Here is a 19,309-nt window from a genome sequence, read left to right on the forward strand (position 1 = left end):
ATCTCATTAAATATAATAACATTGGATTAATTATATTTAGCAAGATCGTTAACTTAAAGGTTTCAAAACAACACTTACATATAACGACTAACGATGACTTAACGACTCAGTTAAAATGTATATACATATAGTATATTAATATGTATTAATAAACTTTTGAAAGACTTCAAGACATATATCAAAGTACTTTTACTTAACAAAAATACTTACAATTACATTCTCATTCATTTTCATCAACAATTCTACTCGTATGCACCCGTATTCATACTCGTACAATACACAGCTTCTAGATGTATATACTATTGGTATATACACTTCAATGATCAGCTCTTAGCAGCCTTAATGAGTCACCTAAACATGTGGGAACCATCATTTGGAAACAAGCAAGAAATATCTAACAAAAATGCAAACTAATGGAGGCTATATGACAACACCAAAAATCACGTTTTTGGTACTCATCACAAACACATTCATTTTCAATTATTTTTGCATCAAACTACTCTCTCTCAAGTTTTCTCTCATTGTTCTAAGTGTTCTTCATCATTTTCTTCATAATCTAGATCAATCTAGCTCAAACTTGTTAACCTAGATCAACATACAAAATAATCACTCAAGTAAACTTCAAGAACACTTCCAAGTTTACAAGGTTACTTTCAAGCTTTCTAATTCATTCCAAGTAATCATCCAAGATCAAGAAACTCTTGTTATTTACAGTAGGTTATCTCTCTAATTCAAGGTAATACTCATATTCAAGCTTTGATTCAAATTTCATAAACATAACTATCTTAATTCGAGTAGTAATCTTACTTGAAATTGTTTTCGTGTCATGATTCTACTTCAAGAACTTCCAAGCCATCAAAGATCTATTCAAGCTCAAGATTATTTCTTGTCATTTCTAGTAGGTTTACCTACTATACTTGAGGTAGTAATGATGTTCAAAACATAATTTGATTCATATATATATATATATAACTATCTTATTCGAAGATTATAACTTGTAATCACTAGAACATAGTTTAGTTAATTCTAAACTTGTTCCAAACAAAGTTAATCCTTCTAACTTAACTTTTAAAATCAACAAAACACATGTTCTATATCTATATGATATGCTAACTTAACGATTTAAAACCCGGAAACACGAAGAATACCGTAAAACTGGACATACGCCGTTGTAGTAAAACCGGGGGCTGTTTTGGGTTAGATAATTAAAAACTATGATAAACTTTAATTTAAAAGTTATTCTTCTGCGAAAATGATTTTTCTTATGAACATGAAACTATATCCAAAAATCATTGTTAAACTCAAAGTGGAAGTATGTTTTTCAAAATAGTCATCAAGACGTCGTTCTTTCGACTGAAATGACTACCTCTTACAAAAATGACTTGTAACCTGTAACTCCGACTATAAACCATCACTTTGTCTATTTAGTTTCATAAACTTAAGTTCGATACAAAACCATAGCAATTTTATTCACTCAAAACGGATTTAAAACGAAGAAATGATGGGTAAAACAAAATTGAATAAATTTACTTGTTGTAGCTACGTGAAATTTTGTAACAAATCTATACTAACTATATCCTAACTAAATTTCTTATACTATACATGTCTTTATAGACCATAGACACGTATACAATGTTTTGACATATCATATCGACGTCATCTATATATATTATTTGGAATAACCATAGACACTCTATATGCGGTAATGCTCGAGTTAGCTATACATGGTTGAGGTTGATTCTAAAATAATATATATACCTTGAGTTGTGATTGAGTCTGAGACTTGTATACACTGGGTCGTGGATTGATTCGAGAAAATATATTGATTTATTTATGTACTACTAACTGTGGACTACTAATTGTGGACTACTAACGTTGGACTGCTAACTTAACAACTTAAAACGTCAACCCGTAATAAAAATATTGTGAATATATTTCGATCATACTTTGATATATATGTATATATTTATTATAGGTTCGTGAATCGACCCGTGGCCAAGTCTTATTTTTCGACGAAGTGAAAATACGTGAAAGTGAGTTATAGTCCCATTTTTACTATCTAATATTTCGGGATGAGAATACATGCAGTTTTGAAAGTATTTTACAAAATAGACACAAGTACTTGAACTAAATTCTATGATTGATTTTTTATACCGCGTATCCCTTTTTTGTTTAGTCTGGTAACCTAAGAATTAGTGAACCAGTCCACTAATTGACGCGAATCCTAAAGATAGATCTATGGGCCTTGACAAGCCCCAGTCAGAGAATTTGAACTGCTTTAGTACTTTGAGGTTTATATGTTTGGGGATATGCTAGATGCATTTTGTTAATGTCGGTTACCAGGTGATCATCATATGAATGAATTTTTCAGCAGTGAGCAGACCTGCACTTTATTATGAAAAACGAAATCTTGTGGTCTATTGATATTACAATTTGATATATAGGTTAAACCTATAACTCACCAACATTTTTTGTTGACGTTTTAAGCATGTTTATTCTCAGGTGATTATTAAGAGCTTCCGCTGTTGCATGCTAATTAAAGACAAGAAATGGAGTCAGCATGCGTGTATGATAATGTTTAAAAACTGCATTCGGAAAATAAATTGATGTATAATATTATTGTAAGCCATTATGTAATGGTTGTGTGTAAAAGTGTATTTTAGGTTATCATTACTTGATAATCCACGTTATGTCTATTAAACCTTTATCGATAAAATAAAGGTTACGGTTTGTTTTAAAAACGAATGCAGTCTTTGAAAAACGTCTAATATAGAGGTCAAAACCTCGCAACGAAACCAATTAATATGAAACGTTTATAATCGATATGAACGGAACATTTGACCATGGGTTATAATATTGAGCTAAAAATTAACCCCTGACACTACGCGTGTGTCGGTGGTCATTATTATGTACCCCCTTGACGATCGGTCAATGGGTAGAGATGTCGCTCTCAATAGGCCTATTCACAATAATTAAGCTTGCCATATTTTAATTCCAGCAACTAACGATATTATGGTGGGGATTTGCATGTAAGAATACAAGTATCAATACAAGTTAACAAAAAGTCTCATGAAGTTGCATATCAAAAAGTTTAGGCACTTGTGTCTAAATTGTAAATCATTTCAAAAGGAAGCATGTGTCACACCCTAAAATTTATAAAATACATTAAAATATGTAAAAGCGGAGCTATGAAGTTCACCTTAATAATAGCATAGTGAAGAATATCCACAATCGGAAATAGAAGCGAAAAATGAATAGCAGAGACCTCGACCTAGAGATGTATAGACATAATCAGAAATTTGTCTAACAGACAAGGAGTATGTTTACTAATATAATGATTATATTAATAGTGACCATTTATGATAAGAGTTTCTAATTTTAGAAAGTTTTCATTAAAAGTAGGTTTCTAGTTTTAGAAAGTTCGGGTTATAATCCTCCACATTAAGATGTTGTACAACTTTTCCAAAACTCGTTGCTATCAAGTAAGTCTGGATGACCAGATAACCGGGGGTCGGGAAATTTCAGTTGGACTATAAGTCTACAACCTTTCGTTTAATCCAAAACCTTATTCCCATCATGGCAACCTAGACATCATCCACTTGACTGTAAGTAGCGGTGAGTTCGTATAAGTCATACGTTATCTTTTGATCAAAACCTTCACTTGTTATGTGCGTATAGGAATACGACACTTAATTAAGTTACTTATAATATATTATATATTATATAATTTATAATATATTTATTATTGATAATGTATTTCTATTATTAATTTAATTTAAGTTATAAGTATTATTATTTGTTTCATTATTATAGTAAAGCTATTAATTATAATTATAGTTTAAGTATTAATAATAATTAATATTATACCTAGTATTTATTATGTAAGATATATTAAATATATTTATCATGTTCCTTTATTTATTATTTGTAATTAACTTATTATGTATTTCAAGTTTATCTATAACTTCTTTAAATATTGATAAAATTTGAAATTATCTCTAAAATAAAATATATTTTGTTTTTTACAGATCTTGATATATATAAGAATCATATAACAATTTTATAAATTTTTTATCTTGTTTTAATATTTAAATTTGAATTAAATCTTATGTTTCCCTATAAATTCATTTTTAATTCAAATAAATACCAAATAAATATAAATAAAATTTTAATAAATTTATTTCAGTATACTGAACTATATAAAATGTTATAAAAATAAATCTATCATGTTTTAAATTTATTTTGTATTTATCTTTGTATTTATTTTCGGTTTAGATAAAATACAAGTTTAATTATATCTAAAATACTATTTCGACCCAAAATATTTGGTTTCCAATTTTCATAGATTTATCAAACTTTTATAAACCTAGGAAAATTATATACATTTTTATTACTGATTTGTATATTTAGTTCAGATTTTATACGATTTTTAGGTTTATTAATCATATAATTCGTAATAATTATAAATAGCATTCCAAAAATTATCATAAATATTTTTATGTGTTCACTACTGATCTAAATGATTTATATGTGATCATTACTATTTTTGCTATTTTATAAAGTTTTAATTCGATTTATGTATGTAAAATGGTTCGGTATATAATCAAATAACAAATAAATATATAAAATGATATATAAATTAGGTTTTCGACTTTAATAAGTCTTAAATGAATAATAGGACATGTAAAAATTATTATTAATGTTCCAGTTAATTTATATCAATTACTATTGATTTTACTTATCTATTATATTCTCCGTACATGATAAATACAATAAATAATCATTAATTCGTATTTAACCCTTATAAAAATTATAAAAATTATTTTTGATTAGTATTATATATTATGAAGGTTAGAAAACCTGTAAAAATATTTTTCTTAAATATTATATAATATTTACATATTTAAACTTGATTTAACCGTATATATATATATATATATATATATATATATATATAATTCGATTTTAATAACTAATAATTATCAAATTCATTTCTATAAAACATATCATTTATTCCAGATTTTAAACAAGTATTTTAGGATCTTTATAACATATTATATATATGTATAAAATTTCGTACGAATTAAATAACAATTTAAAAGCATTCGGTAAAATAAAAGAATCGTAAATAAAGAAAAATAAAAAGAGAAAAAAAACACACAAAAGTTTTTCTTCAAGAGAGAATGAGAAAATTTTTGGTACAAGTTTTATAAAAAAAATGTTGTGGTATTTATAGGTGATTTGAGGAGGTGGGTTTAAAAAAGAAAATATAAAAATAAATATAAATGAAGATAATACCGAAATATTTAAAAAAATTTGAAAAGATAGTTACTTTAGCAACAAGTAAATGTATCTAGTCATATAAATGTCTAGATTAATAAACTTATTTTCAAAGAATAGTATTTAAAATAATAATAGTTGATTAGATAAATTTTATCATAAATAAATTGATTTTATCCCCTAAATTTGTATTTATCTTGTATTTAAATTAATTAATTAATTTAGGAGATAAAATAGAATGTTCTAGAATTTTTCAAAATTGTTATTATTTTAATATTTAATAAAATCCAAAAATTAATAAAATAATATTATTATTTTAGTTAATAATAATTAATTAATTAAATTAATTAATAATATAATTTTTATTATTTAATTAGTTTAATTACCTATAGTTTTATATTTTACAAATGTGCCACAAACATTTTATACACTTTGTTGTTACATATTTTAAATTAATAACCTTGTATTAGTTAATATTACATAAGTATATTATAATTATATTATACTTATATTAATAAAGATGTTGACTTAATAATAATAAATATTAGGTCAGGATTAATTAAATTCGTGTATTATCTATGTTGCAGTATATAAACCCTAGATATGAAATACGCAGACATGCAAGGAAAAACCTTAGGGTAATTTGGTCTTTTCAAGAATAGAAAAATGAGGGTTATCACAAGTACATTCTTTCCTTGTATTTATTGACTTATCCAAATTATTTTCTTTCCAAAACACAAAATTGATAGGATTTTCATTTGAAATCCTATAAAATAATATGGAGGATTTCATTTCCACAAATTATAGAGAAATTTCAAGTGACAAAATCTGACAAAAATAGCCCTCATCTTAATTTAATCCACCTAGATTTTCTTTTCCCCCACAATTGTTTTCTCAAACCTATCTTTATGGATACGAGATAAACAAGCTTTCTTCATTTTAAGCTTCTCAAAATTATTTAATTTATCAAACGACAGGTAAATTCAAATTTGGATAGATTCTTATTTTTACTCAACTTTTGCTTTTATATTTGTTCTCATTCCGAGTTTGGGTTTGTAATTTTGTATTTTCTTTGATTTTGGACCTGACGTACATATATTTGTTCTTTTCGATTTAATTTAGTGAACCATATAAATAATACTCCGTATGAGATTGAGAAATTGTTAAATGTTTACGTAGTTGCTCTGTTCATATACATAGTTTTTTCTTTGCTGGAACTTTTATGTTTTGAAATAATCCATGGGTGGTGTACAACATCGAGGAAGAATCGAACCACATATGTTCTGATTAATTTACTAATCTGTGACTATATGATAGTAATAAATTATTTGTTGACAAATGTAAATTATCACGCATATATCTTGTTGACATATACCTTGTGCCACATTATTTCAGCATATTTGACAATGTTTCATCATATAGTTATGACGACTAAAAACATAGTGAAGAATTTGATAAGAAGATGAATACTTCTTTTATTTTTCTTATTCAATAAACTTAAGATTACATAGGTATTTATAACCAAACATTAAACTTAACCTTCAAGGTAAACTTGATTAACAAGTTAACAAATCCTAATTGGAAACAAATCTAAATAATCATAATTAATAATAGGAAAGACTTAGTGCTTAAGTCTTGTATACGTGATATGCATCTCAACACTCCCCCGCAAGTTGAAATGTGAAGATCTCGAACATCCAACTTGGCACATAAGAATTCCATTGGTAGTCACCTCCACCTTTTTATCCATCGCTGCCTTAACAGAACTTCTAGACTGCGACTATCCAGCCGGTAAAGATTCCTCCTTTGGATTTTATCAGAGACGAATACTCTGTTCTTGATTCTTGATCAGAGACGAATACTCTGTATTTGGTTCTTGATCAGAGACGAATACTCTGTATTTGGTTCTTGATCAGAGACGAATACTCTGTTTTTGATTCTTGATCAGAGACGAATACTCTGTTTTTGGTTGTTGATCGGAGATGAATACTCCGTTTTTGATTTTTGATCATCAAGCTCCGGACATGAACCCAGTTCATTCTTAAACCTTGTTTGGTTCGCCCGGAGTTTTCATCTTCCCGAATTGAACCCAGTCTTCTTGGACCTTGTTTGGTTCGTCTAGGATATTTAGATTCCAAACATGAACCCAGTTCTTTCTAGAACCTTGTTTGGTTCGCTTGGAATATTCAGTCTCCAGACATGAACCCAGTTCGACTTGAACCTTGTTTGGTTCGCCATGGAGAATTCATCTTTTTTTTCTTCTCTCGGGGTTTGGAACCTAGTCAAGCTAGGCGGCTCATCCCCACGCCGATTTTGTAAAAATTGATTTGTAAACTTCACTGATGACTTAACAAAAGAAAAAAAAAATCGAACAAAATCCTTCTGACCTCTTGCAATATAAAAGCACTCTTGCCTTTCTTCTTGTTTCTTTGCGTGAACAACAAACCCACCGAAGCAATTCTAGTCGTCCACACTCTTGTCACTTTACTTCCTTTTTTTTTTAATACTAACACGCAAATAAAAGAAAATAAAGATCAATGATAGTCGGAGATGTTGAGTTGTTTTCGTACCGCTAATCGAAGAAAGAAACCCAAATTAATTTCCTTAAAAGTGTGAGTCCACTCTTTTGTTCTTTGTCTGACGTCGCCAAAAAACCCCGCAAGGGTTCCAGCTTTGAATTAATTTGTTGAAACCACAACACTTTCGTTTCTTTTGTCTGACACGTTTAACCCAAAAGGAGTTCACGGATTTTTCCGATGAAGTCTTTCGACCACGAACCACGTAGACGATTTTTTTTTTTTTTTTTTATTCCCAGGTTTTGCTCATGATACATGAAGAATTTGATAAGAAGATGAATACTTCTTTTATTTTTCTTATTCATTAAACTTAAGATTACATAGGTATTTATAACCAAACATTAAACTTAACCTTCAAGGTAAACTTGATTAACAAGTTAACAAATCCTAATTGGAAACAAATCTAAATAATCATAATTAATAATAGGAAAGACTTAGTGCTTAAGTCTTGTATACGTGATATGCATCTCAACACATAGGTTATCACGGGGGGTTAATTGTTGAATAAACGAAACTTGTTGAGGTTCTGGTAAATATGGTTAGCAGTGGAATATGTAAAGCCGACAATAGCTTTAAATATGAATGCTTACAACACTTTGAAGGAAAACTAAAAGAAACATTTTCAAACGCGGGTTTGTTGGGTAAACCCTACATCGAATATAAGGTGAAGACCGTGAAGCTAGATTCACAAGTTTCTATGATATGTTAAGTGGTTCAAGAACTAGTAGGTTTGGTTGGCTTGATGATTTTGTTAAGAAAATATTTTATATTTATTTGGAATTAGTTAGATAAAAATCAGGAGTCAAAATAAATCTCTTAATTGGTGGGATGTGCATCCATTTGGGGATTTGTTTTTTTTTTTATAATTTTTATCGCTAAAACTATAGATAAAGAGGTCGCGGGGTGAAGTTAGTTGTCTTTGTTTGCAGAAAAACCCGATCACATAACTTTGAGACCGTCTATCCCTTTTTTTTCTTAATTTTGGTACTTCATTTAATCAATAATGAATAATACTTTGAGAAACTCGTTTGTTCTTTGTTTTTTGACTAAATAATTCTTTTAATCTTTTGCTTGATCGACAATACGGGGTCTATATATTGGTATTAGAGCATGATCATCATATTTTGTTGATGATCAAGTCGTTTTCGAGCAAAAGATGTCTTATTGAAGAAACAAAAGAAAAATCATTTTTTCGTTCGTCATGTTGTACACGTCGATAAAATAATCATAACCCATTCGTTAACCTTTCAATCGTTACGAAATTTTAACGGCAGGTTAAAAACACATGGAAGTAAATTCGTACTGAAGGAAATTTTGATCGTAGCTTTGGACTGTGAGATATCAATTATCGAAATCTGATGTTGAAATTAAAGGGTTCTTTTAGTGCAGCCTCAGTAATATAAGTAATGTATCTTTGGTATCATCTATATATTTATGATTTTTGGATATGTTATTGATTACAAATAGGTTTTCGTTGTGTAAAAATTTCATTGTAATGGGATGTGTTTACGAAAAGACCTGAATTTTTTGAAATCAAGGCAGTCTGCTTGTGTTTCAATCTTCGCGGTTTATTTAAAACGATTTTTTAGTCTCGTTCACCGTTTGATTGTCATGATTTTTGGATATAAGGTTGACGACATATGGATTTGTTATGTGTAAGAATTTCAGCTTGATCTAAACAATATTCAAAGAGATATGTATTTTAGAGATATGTATTTTTTTTTCGTTTCGCTATAGTTCTGAGTCTGAAAACTTAGACTCAAGACTTAGATTCAAATATGAATCTGAAGTTTAGATTTAAAAGTCTGACCCAAAATCAGATTCAAGATGAGACTCAAACAGAGACTTTAAAGATCATATTCAGACTTCAGTTTCATATGAACTTATACTCAGTAGAAGTCAGACTTACACGAGATCAGACTGAAAAGACTTAAGACTCTAGGACTCAATACTCAAATCAGGCATACCCATTTGAGTTCACCTCTATCGAACTCAGATTTAGAAGTGGTCGTTCTGTGACAAGAAGACCGTATGTTAGCTCAACATAATCAACATTTGTGGAGATGAAAATTCAACTAATATGTTCAACATTTATACGCAAGTAGTTACGCGGTGGTGAACGTGGTTTGTCATGCATATTTTTAAATGCGGTTTAGTCATGGTTATGTTCAGTGGCGAGCCAAGCTTGAGATCCGTGGGATCATGAAACACCGCTAGTTTTATTTTTTTTACGTAAAAAATAGTCTTTAAGTGTTATAGGGCACCACTAAATTTAATTACATAACTCCATATATTTTTCGAAATTATAGTTTTTTCTTTAAATTGTATAGGACTCTACTCAATTTAACTACTCGGATCACATATAACCACTGGAGCATCAGACGGATTAGTGTTAAACAAAGAAGGGAATGCAATTAACTCTTGTTTCCAATCTTCTAAAGTTTCTACTTTTCTCTGTTATTCGGCTTGCCATTAATGTATCATATTTGCTTCAACAAGAATTACTTCATGACTGTTGTCTTTCTTGCTCATGAGGGTAGTGATTCTTTAGAACGTATGGCGTCATATGTTGCTACTATTTTTCGTCTAGTGGCTAAAAGGTACCAATACAATACTAGAACTTCCTAGCGTGGAGAGATGTGTTGCCAACTGATGTTTACCCTAGGGATAAAATCCCTGCAGACCCAGAACACGGACGAGATCTCCGTGGGGTGACCTTATCAGTCTTATAGGACCAAAATGAGAGTTGGTCCATCTAGCGTGTTTGATATGGCCAAAACGGACAATTTTATTTCGTGCGATGTCGTTAGGTCGCAACGTGTCAGAGTCAGCCATCGAGAGGGAGGGTACTTGTTTTAAATTTATATTTAGCGGGGCCTAAATCGTACTACTCCTTATTATGAGTAATGGAAGTATGACCTAGAGTCGTATTTTTGAGATATCAGTAGAATCGAACCTATACCTAAAACTTAAGATAATTCTAAGGTGCAGGAGTAGTGATTGATTACCTAATTTTGGGTTTCCTAGATAAAGTAAAGTAAATACGATAAAATTTATAATTCAGATAAAGCTAAAACAAGTGCATGCTATGATTTCATCAGTTACTTTTTCGGTGTCATGGAGTGCTGGCTCATGGCTCACTGGGTAATGCGATAGGCTTGAAGATTCTGAATAGACAGCAACGTCCCTTACCCTCGATACCCGTGCAGTCTGACTACATGCATACACGTTCAGACGGCTCATCCAATTGAGCGACTCGGTTGGGTGACGTATTAACATTCCAAAATGGTCTAAACTTTCTTAAGTATAATGGAATACATGATTTTCCATATCCGAGAGACGTAATGTGCCTCGATGATTTCGTTAATGATTGGTTAAATGATAGTTAGGCCCTTAAAAGAGTTCAACCATAAAGAACACCATGGCCAAGTCAAGCTGACTTCCATGAATACATTCGGTTATCCTAACGGTCCAATCCTTTATGTGTGCGAACAAACAATTCCTTATTTACCAAGAATCCCTCAAGCGGGGTGCAATGCTTGAGACTGCGTTATGGTGAAGTGTACTAGTCATCACTAACCATGTTCCATGGCCTTACTTAGCAGAGGTACAGCTTACAATAACCGTTGTGCTTCAGCGTGCACGTACGAGGTTTATATGCTTGGTGACTACACTAGCATGGTCTAGGACCGACAATGTACTAGGGGTCTAGTTAGATGTTTCACTACGAAAGAGTCCTCAGTCGAAATCCAAGACTCGGTGGACTTACTACAACCGGCGTGCCTCAGTCAAACTCACGTTGTATCCGATAGACTTCTCTTACCAAGGGGTGACACAGATAGTGTACTCTAAATCGGGGTTCGCGACTTCCCAATAACATAGCCAATAACTACGTTCTATTAGTTCGAAAAGCGATTGAGTTCAAAGCATAATCGAAAATCATTTTGACAACATACACAAACCATAATATAATTTCGGCATTATAACTGACTACGTCATAACATACACTAAAGATAACTACTCGCTAATCATGGCAACAATATCACAAATCATAATAATGGAAGAAATTATATAAAGAAAAGGGATAGAAGTACCAATAGATTAAACGAGTTCCGAATACAAAAGTGACAACTTCAAAACTCCAGACCGCTCCTAATACAATCTTCGGCGTTCTTCTCTGGGTACTAGGTTTCCCGCACGGAGTTGAAAGCCTTGAGAGTATGACTAATATTGTACAAGAGAGAGAGAAAGAAGTGAATTGAAGTGTGTGTTTGAAACGAATGACAAAGACCCTTTAAATAAGCTTGATTTTTACCTGCAAACGACTAGCAGGCCGTTTGGCAAGCCGTTTAGCACTTAAGTTCTAATCCTGAAATCGCCACTGGTTATGTTCAAGTTAGTTGATGATTTGTATTTGGGTTACATAGGTGCTGATAAGGTGTTGAAGCCATGTGTGCTACAATGTTAATAGAGGGAGAATCGAGATTAAAGAAAGCTAATTTTATCAAGAGTTATAAAGATTATACCATATGATTGGAGCATTGAAGACGAAGATTAGAGTTATTTTTTAGCCTATATTTATATTTTGCAATCGATTGTTTTATCCTAATCAATTAGGGAGAGATTGTTAGGAAAATAATTTCTCTTTATTAAGAATTAATTAAATAAAATCGTCAGTCAAATTAAATCCCATAATTGGTGGAATTTGTATTTAGTTAGGGGATTTGGTTTTTTAATTATCATCCCAAACACTATATAAATTTTATAGAGGTCTTGGTGTGAGGTTAGTTGTCTTTTCTGTTAGCCGATTCATTCTAAGGGCTTGCAAGCCCACATTCTAGTACCTTCTTTACATTGGGCCTGCGTGCATGTTGCTTTTGGGTTCTGCGTGCCAGCTAGACCTAGGCTATCTATCTATTTATTGTATGATACGTACAACATTACATTCATGAAATACAAATCACGTTAACATGGTATCAGATAAAACCTAGAAATAAAAAGTCGCATGCTGCTGCTTCCTGCCGATTCAGCCTGCAACCCTAATCTAATAATCTTCTTCTTCTTCCCAATGGCTCCATCCAGTAAATACGATAAGATTTACACCGTCACATCGGTACATCATCTCATCCCTATCAAACACGACCTCGCTAAACTAAATTACACGCATTGGAGTACACTTTTTAGTACCCACTGACCCACTGTCATGCATTCAACGTCCATATATTTCCTTGAAGCTTCGTCAACAACCGATCCACCCGATGAAGAAACAAGCAAAGCTGACGCGGTTGTTCCCAGTTGGATTTTTCTAACCATCTCGGAATCTCTCCTGGAGCGTGTTTTGAATACACAACCCAAAACCGCCCACGACGCCTGGGAGTTTCTCAAAAAGATCAATCATGACAACAAACGATCTAAGATCATTGAACTTACAGCCGAACTTCATTCCTTACAGATTGGTGATCTAATCGCGGATCAATACTTCTGAAAAGTGGAGTCACTTTCTGCACTCTTAAGCAACCTTGGTTCCAATATTAAAGATGAAACTATTTTTTTTTTTTTTTTTTTTAAGATCGTCTATCCATTTTTTTTAAATTTATTAAATAATGTAATAAAATTTGAGAAACTCTTTTGTTCATCGTTTTCCCACTAAATAACAATTTAAATCTTTTGCTTGATCAATAATAGGGGGCGTATCAAATTCAAAACTCCTCCTTAATACATTAATATTGCATTAATAATACATAAAAATTATAATGCTAGAAATAAACTACTGCAATAAGTATAATCTAGCCAACTTGTAACTTGTAATTAAGTTTAGTAAACCCAGTTACTAATATTAATTTATGATGTCTTTATGATTAAATTAAAGTTCCGATTCATGTTATATTTTCATTCACCTTAAAACTTAGTTTACAAACTGCTTGGACGACACTAAAGCAAATTATTCACCCACATTATTCATTGGGCAAATATAAAGGTTCATAATCATATAGATAAAATCTGGAAATAGAGACAACGACAGAGAATTGAGACTAGAACAAGAAGTCTCGGTGTCTTTAGTACGATCAAACTCTAACCGTTTTGAAGGTAAACTTTATCCTAACTTGAATATTAATGTTACTTTGTATCAAGTTTTTTCTTAAAAAAAGTTGTTATTAAGCTGGGGTAATCAAGCATCCCGAGCCCGAGCGCGAGACCCATAGGCGGGATCCAATGTGTTAGAGAGGGGGGCGCCCGCCCCCGGTGGATTTCGAAATTTTAGTGCAAATTTGTTCGGTTTTTCGATTTTGCCCCAAACCCTTCATATTTTGCCCTAAAACCTCCACATTTTGCCCCAAAACCTTTGTATTTTGCTAAAAAAACCTCTAAATTTTGCTTAAAAAACTTTATATTTTGCCCGAAAACCTCTATATTTTGGAAAAAAAAATCTTTACGTTTTAAAAAAAAAAATTCGCCCCCGGTAAAAAATTTTCCTGCATTCGCCACTGGCGAGACCTAATGTACAATGATACAAAGATTATGAGATACACTTAATGTACAATGATACAAAGATTATGAGATACAGAGAGTATAACTCACACACAAGCTAAAAAGACATAATATACATCTAGTTGTCCTTATATATGTACAACACTGAGTAGGGGCAAATATGACCTAAATGAACTACTACTGTATTAACCAACACTAGTACGGTTCGTGCATATATTATCCTTCGAGTGCGGATTAGAAAACCACAAATGCCAATTATTAACAGCTCCCTTTGAGCGCCTTGATACCAAGGGCGAGTCTAGGCATTGACCCGCGGGGTCACGGGATACCACTAGTTTGAAAATTTTGTGTAGTATATACCCTTTAAAATGTATAGGACCAGTGGCGAAAACAGAAATTTTTTTCACCCAGGGCGAAAAAAAAATTAAAGCGTATCAACTTTTTTTGGTAAAATATGGAGGTTTTTGGGAAAAATATGGTGATTTTTAAGCAAAATGTGGAGGTTTTTAGACAAAATATGAAGGTTTTTGGGCAAAATACGAAGGTTTTGGGGCAAAATATGGAGGTTTTAGGGCAAAAAAAATTCTACCGGGGGCAAAGTCGAAAAATCCAAAATTTTTACACTAAAAATTGCAAATAGACTGGGGGCATCTGCCCCCCCTTGCCCCATGCTATTTCCGCCACTGTATAGGACACCACTAAATTTAACCAAATGACCCCATATATTTTCCGAACTAATAACATTTCCTTTAAACTGTATATGATACCACTAAATTTAACTAATCGGACCCCATATATACTTTGAATTTGTAGTTTTTTAAAAGTAAAAACAACCATTAAAATAACAATAAAATATAATTAGTACTGAAAAAAATATCGGGACCCCATTTTTTTTTTTTTTTTTTTTTTGAAAGGCAAAGTTAGTTGTTAGTTGTTAGACTCGAACCTGGGTCACTCTCGAATCCATGAAACATGGATACCAATGAAGCAAGGCCTCATTGGCTCGGGACCCCATTGAATTTCGTTTCTGAAATCGCCATTGCTTGATACGTTTTCACTAAAATAATATGTACTTATTTATTATATCTATATTTTTTTAATACAAACTCTAATGAGTGACTTGGTGGTAAGATGCTTTAAAAGTTCCAAAGACCAAGACTATGATATCTCCAATTCTTTAATTGTAGTCTCACAAGTACATGCAACATTTGACATTTACGTAAAACACCATGAAGTCGTCGATTCTTCAATTGTAGTCTCACGAGTACATGCAAACATTTCATATATACCACAAACATACCAATATCTTTACAACCAGGGGCGGACCTATGAAGGGTCAGGGTGGGTCGCCCGCCCCCGGTGAATTTGCAATTTTTAGTGTAAATTTTTTCGGTTTTTCGATTTTAACCCCGGTGGAATTTTTTTTTGCCCCAAACCATTCATATTTTACCCCAAAACCTTAGTATTTTGCCCCAAAACCTTAGTATTTTGGCCAAAAATCTTTGAATTTTGCTCAAAAATCTCTATATTTTGCCCCAAAACCTCCATATTTTGCCCAAAAAAAATCTCTACGTTTAGAAAAAAATTTCGCCCCCGGTGAAAAAATTTCTTGAATCCGCCACTGTTTACAACACTAGTCCGTGATGCACATTTTATGCTTAGATTATCATGATAATATTATTAACACGTCTAACACTATAAAATAAAAATATTAGAAAGTTATGAGAAGGAGCAATCAGATTTATTTAGAATTAGAATAGAACTAAATAAAATGCTTTTAACAGATGAACTCGTTTATTTTAAAATGAGTTTTATCTATTTTAAAGAAGTTTATGAATTTTATAATAGTAAATATGGAGTAATAAATAATATAGGTGTAGCACCAATATTATTGCGTCGACTAGTTAAATATAGTGGTGTTCAATACATTTTTAAAGAAAAAATTATAAATTCGAAAAAAATATAAAATTCTCCAGTTAAATTTAGTGGTTTCCTATACAATTTACATGTTAATTTCTACTAATAATTTTCAAACTAGCGGTACCCCACGGGACACTATGTAGACTCGCCGCTGATTGGTGCTTATCATAGAGTGAGGAGGCGATATGGGGTTATTTTCAACCATTTTCTTCAATCTGGTTCTAAATAAAGAATTTATATATTGTTTCAAAAACATATGTTTCGGCAGGGATAAAAGAATTTATATATGACACACGGAGTTGAATTTTACTACTATATGTTAAATAAAGCATGAACAAATTGTTAAGATAGTTAATCTGAGTTTTATAAGTGACTATAGTAGTTTCAAAAAGTATTTAAGAGAAGATTCTTGTTTAAAAGATATTAAACAAAACATTTTGCAATAACTAATAATAACTTATTCAATAAATTTGGCAAAATAATAATCATCAAATTCACACCCATACATCTTGCCAAAAACCACCACCGATCGTTGTTCTCTCAAGTTTCTTCCCTACTGACAAATCTTTGCCCATTTTCCTTTAAAATAACCATCATTAATCTTTCATACATCTACCATTTTTGAATGCCTCCTTTTCTCTCTCTCTATTTAGGTTAATTCTAACTTGAATTAGCTTGAATAAATATATCTAATTCATTATTAACCATTTATCTTTTGTATCATTCGTGAAATTAATTAATTGCAATCGTACTTAGAAGATGTAAACAAATATATAGAAGATCTAAATAGAAATGTGAACGAAAGAGAACATGATCTTCACCTATATTTTAAAGTTGAGATACAATAATTTTGAGGCATCCATACTACCAATTATGCGTAAATATTTAGTTATTTACAGGTTATGATTTCAATGTAAAATAAAAAAAAGTGTCGATTTGTCGTTGTTTGTGTCCGAACGGTATGTTGAACGTGCGACCAACACTAGGTAGGTACCTGTGCAGGTGAAGTGTCGGTCGATTCTAGAAACGGCTTTTCATCAATTCTTTATCTGGATAACAGATTATACGCGTAAACATTATCACAATCTTTATAGAAATATTTTGAAAGCACGCGATTCTTTTTAATACTTATTAAGAGTACTAAAGCATGCGCCTTTCAAAAAAAAAAAAATAAAATAAATAAAAAGTACTAAAGCATGCTAAATAACTCTAGTTAATTGCCTTAATTTCTTATTTTGCTTTATTACAAAAATTAAAGATAGATTACACAAATTATATCATTTGATTCTCAACCATTTGCAAATAGATGAGTTTTGACAACGATCACTACTCACTAATGAGTTTCAACATCAGTATAGCGTGTTTTTTTTGAGGAAGGCATTGTCGTCTCAGTAGGAGTTTCACGTGTTTCACTTTCACAATTTCCCATGTATAGATATAATCGCATGTTTATTTGAAGGATTAACAATAATATTTTTTTTATTGGTTGTTTCTGTTGTCCCAAACAACAACGATTTGTACTTGCTTTGAAGGAAATCAAAATAGAAAATGATGTCGAACCCATTTAATATGGGGTTTAGGACCAATATATAAAGCAACAAAATAAGACTGAATGTCATTGTAGCATAATAGAATATTTGAAAAGAAAATGAATGTTCATGAATCACGATAGTAGGATGGGTACTTTCTTGTAATGCTCACCAGGCTGCAACAAAGTTAACTACGGAGTATAATTATTGCGATCGTGATTCTAAGCACCTTCAATGATCCGACATCATGATGAAGTTCGTGTTACTAAAGGAAAAAGTATGTCCATGAACGCGGTATATAATGCATAAGATGAATCTGAAATCGCCATTATATATAATTATATATCATATTTTGATTAGAAATAATTAGATATGTAAAACTAAATGGGTATTAATACAATGCTACATGTACAAATTAAGAAACAAAAAAGTGATAAATAAATTATAAAAGATAGTAAAATCTTGATTGATTTCATAAATTATAATTGAAACGCGTATTTGAATTAATCATTGATTATTAAAACTCGTATACATAATTCTTAAAGTGAAATTACATCGTTTATTTGAAAGAAGTAATATTTAAATTCTAAAAGATAGTAAAAACTTGATTAATTCTTAAATTTAAAATGCGTATTCGAATTAATGAGCGTTTTTTATTAATTTATTATTTTTTTAAAAATACTAAAAATTCAAAACGCGTTTTTCAATCAAGGTTTTACTAAAAAAATGTACTCACTTTTATAATACGTGTTTTTAATACGCATTTTAATTTTAAGAATGTTCGTTTTTAATACAAGTTGTAATAATCAATGTTTTGCTAAAATGTATTATCTTTTAGAATACGTTTTTCTAATACGCATTTTGAATTTAAGAATATGTGTTTTTTATGTACTATCGTTTAGAATACGCATTTTTAATACACGTTTTAAATTTAAGAACATGTGTTTTTAATACGTGTTGCAATAATCAAACTTTTACTGAAAATGAACTATAGATTACGCGTTTTTAATACGTGTTATAAATTTAAGAATATGTGTTTTTAATACGCGCTGTAATTCGAATACGCGTTTTAAATTTAAGAAATTAATCAAGATTTTACTATATTTTAGAATTTATTTATTACTTGTTTCAAATAAACGTTGTAATTTCACTTTAAGAATTATGAATATACATTTTTAATAATCAATAATAATTCAAATATGCATTTCAATTAAAATTTAAGAAATCAATCAAGGTTTTACTATGTGTTATGATTTTTTTATTACTTTTTTCTTATTTTGTACATGTAGTATTGTATAAATACTCATTATAGTTTACATTTCTAATCAATTCTAATCAAATTCACAATATAATATATAATGACGATCTCAGATTCATCTTATACATTATATATCGCTTTCATGGCCATACTTTTTTCTTTAGTAACGCAAATTCATCAAGATGCTGGATCATTGAAGGTGCTTAGAATCGCGATCGCAATATTTGTAGTTAACTTTATTGCGGCCTGGTGGGCAT

Source organism: Rutidosis leptorrhynchoides, chromosome 6 (assembly GCF_046630445.1).
Source record: "Rutidosis leptorrhynchoides isolate AG116_Rl617_1_P2 chromosome 6, CSIRO_AGI_Rlap_v1, whole genome shotgun sequence".
Lineage (NCBI taxonomy): Eukaryota > Viridiplantae > Streptophyta > Magnoliopsida > Asterales > Asteraceae > Rutidosis > Rutidosis leptorrhynchoides.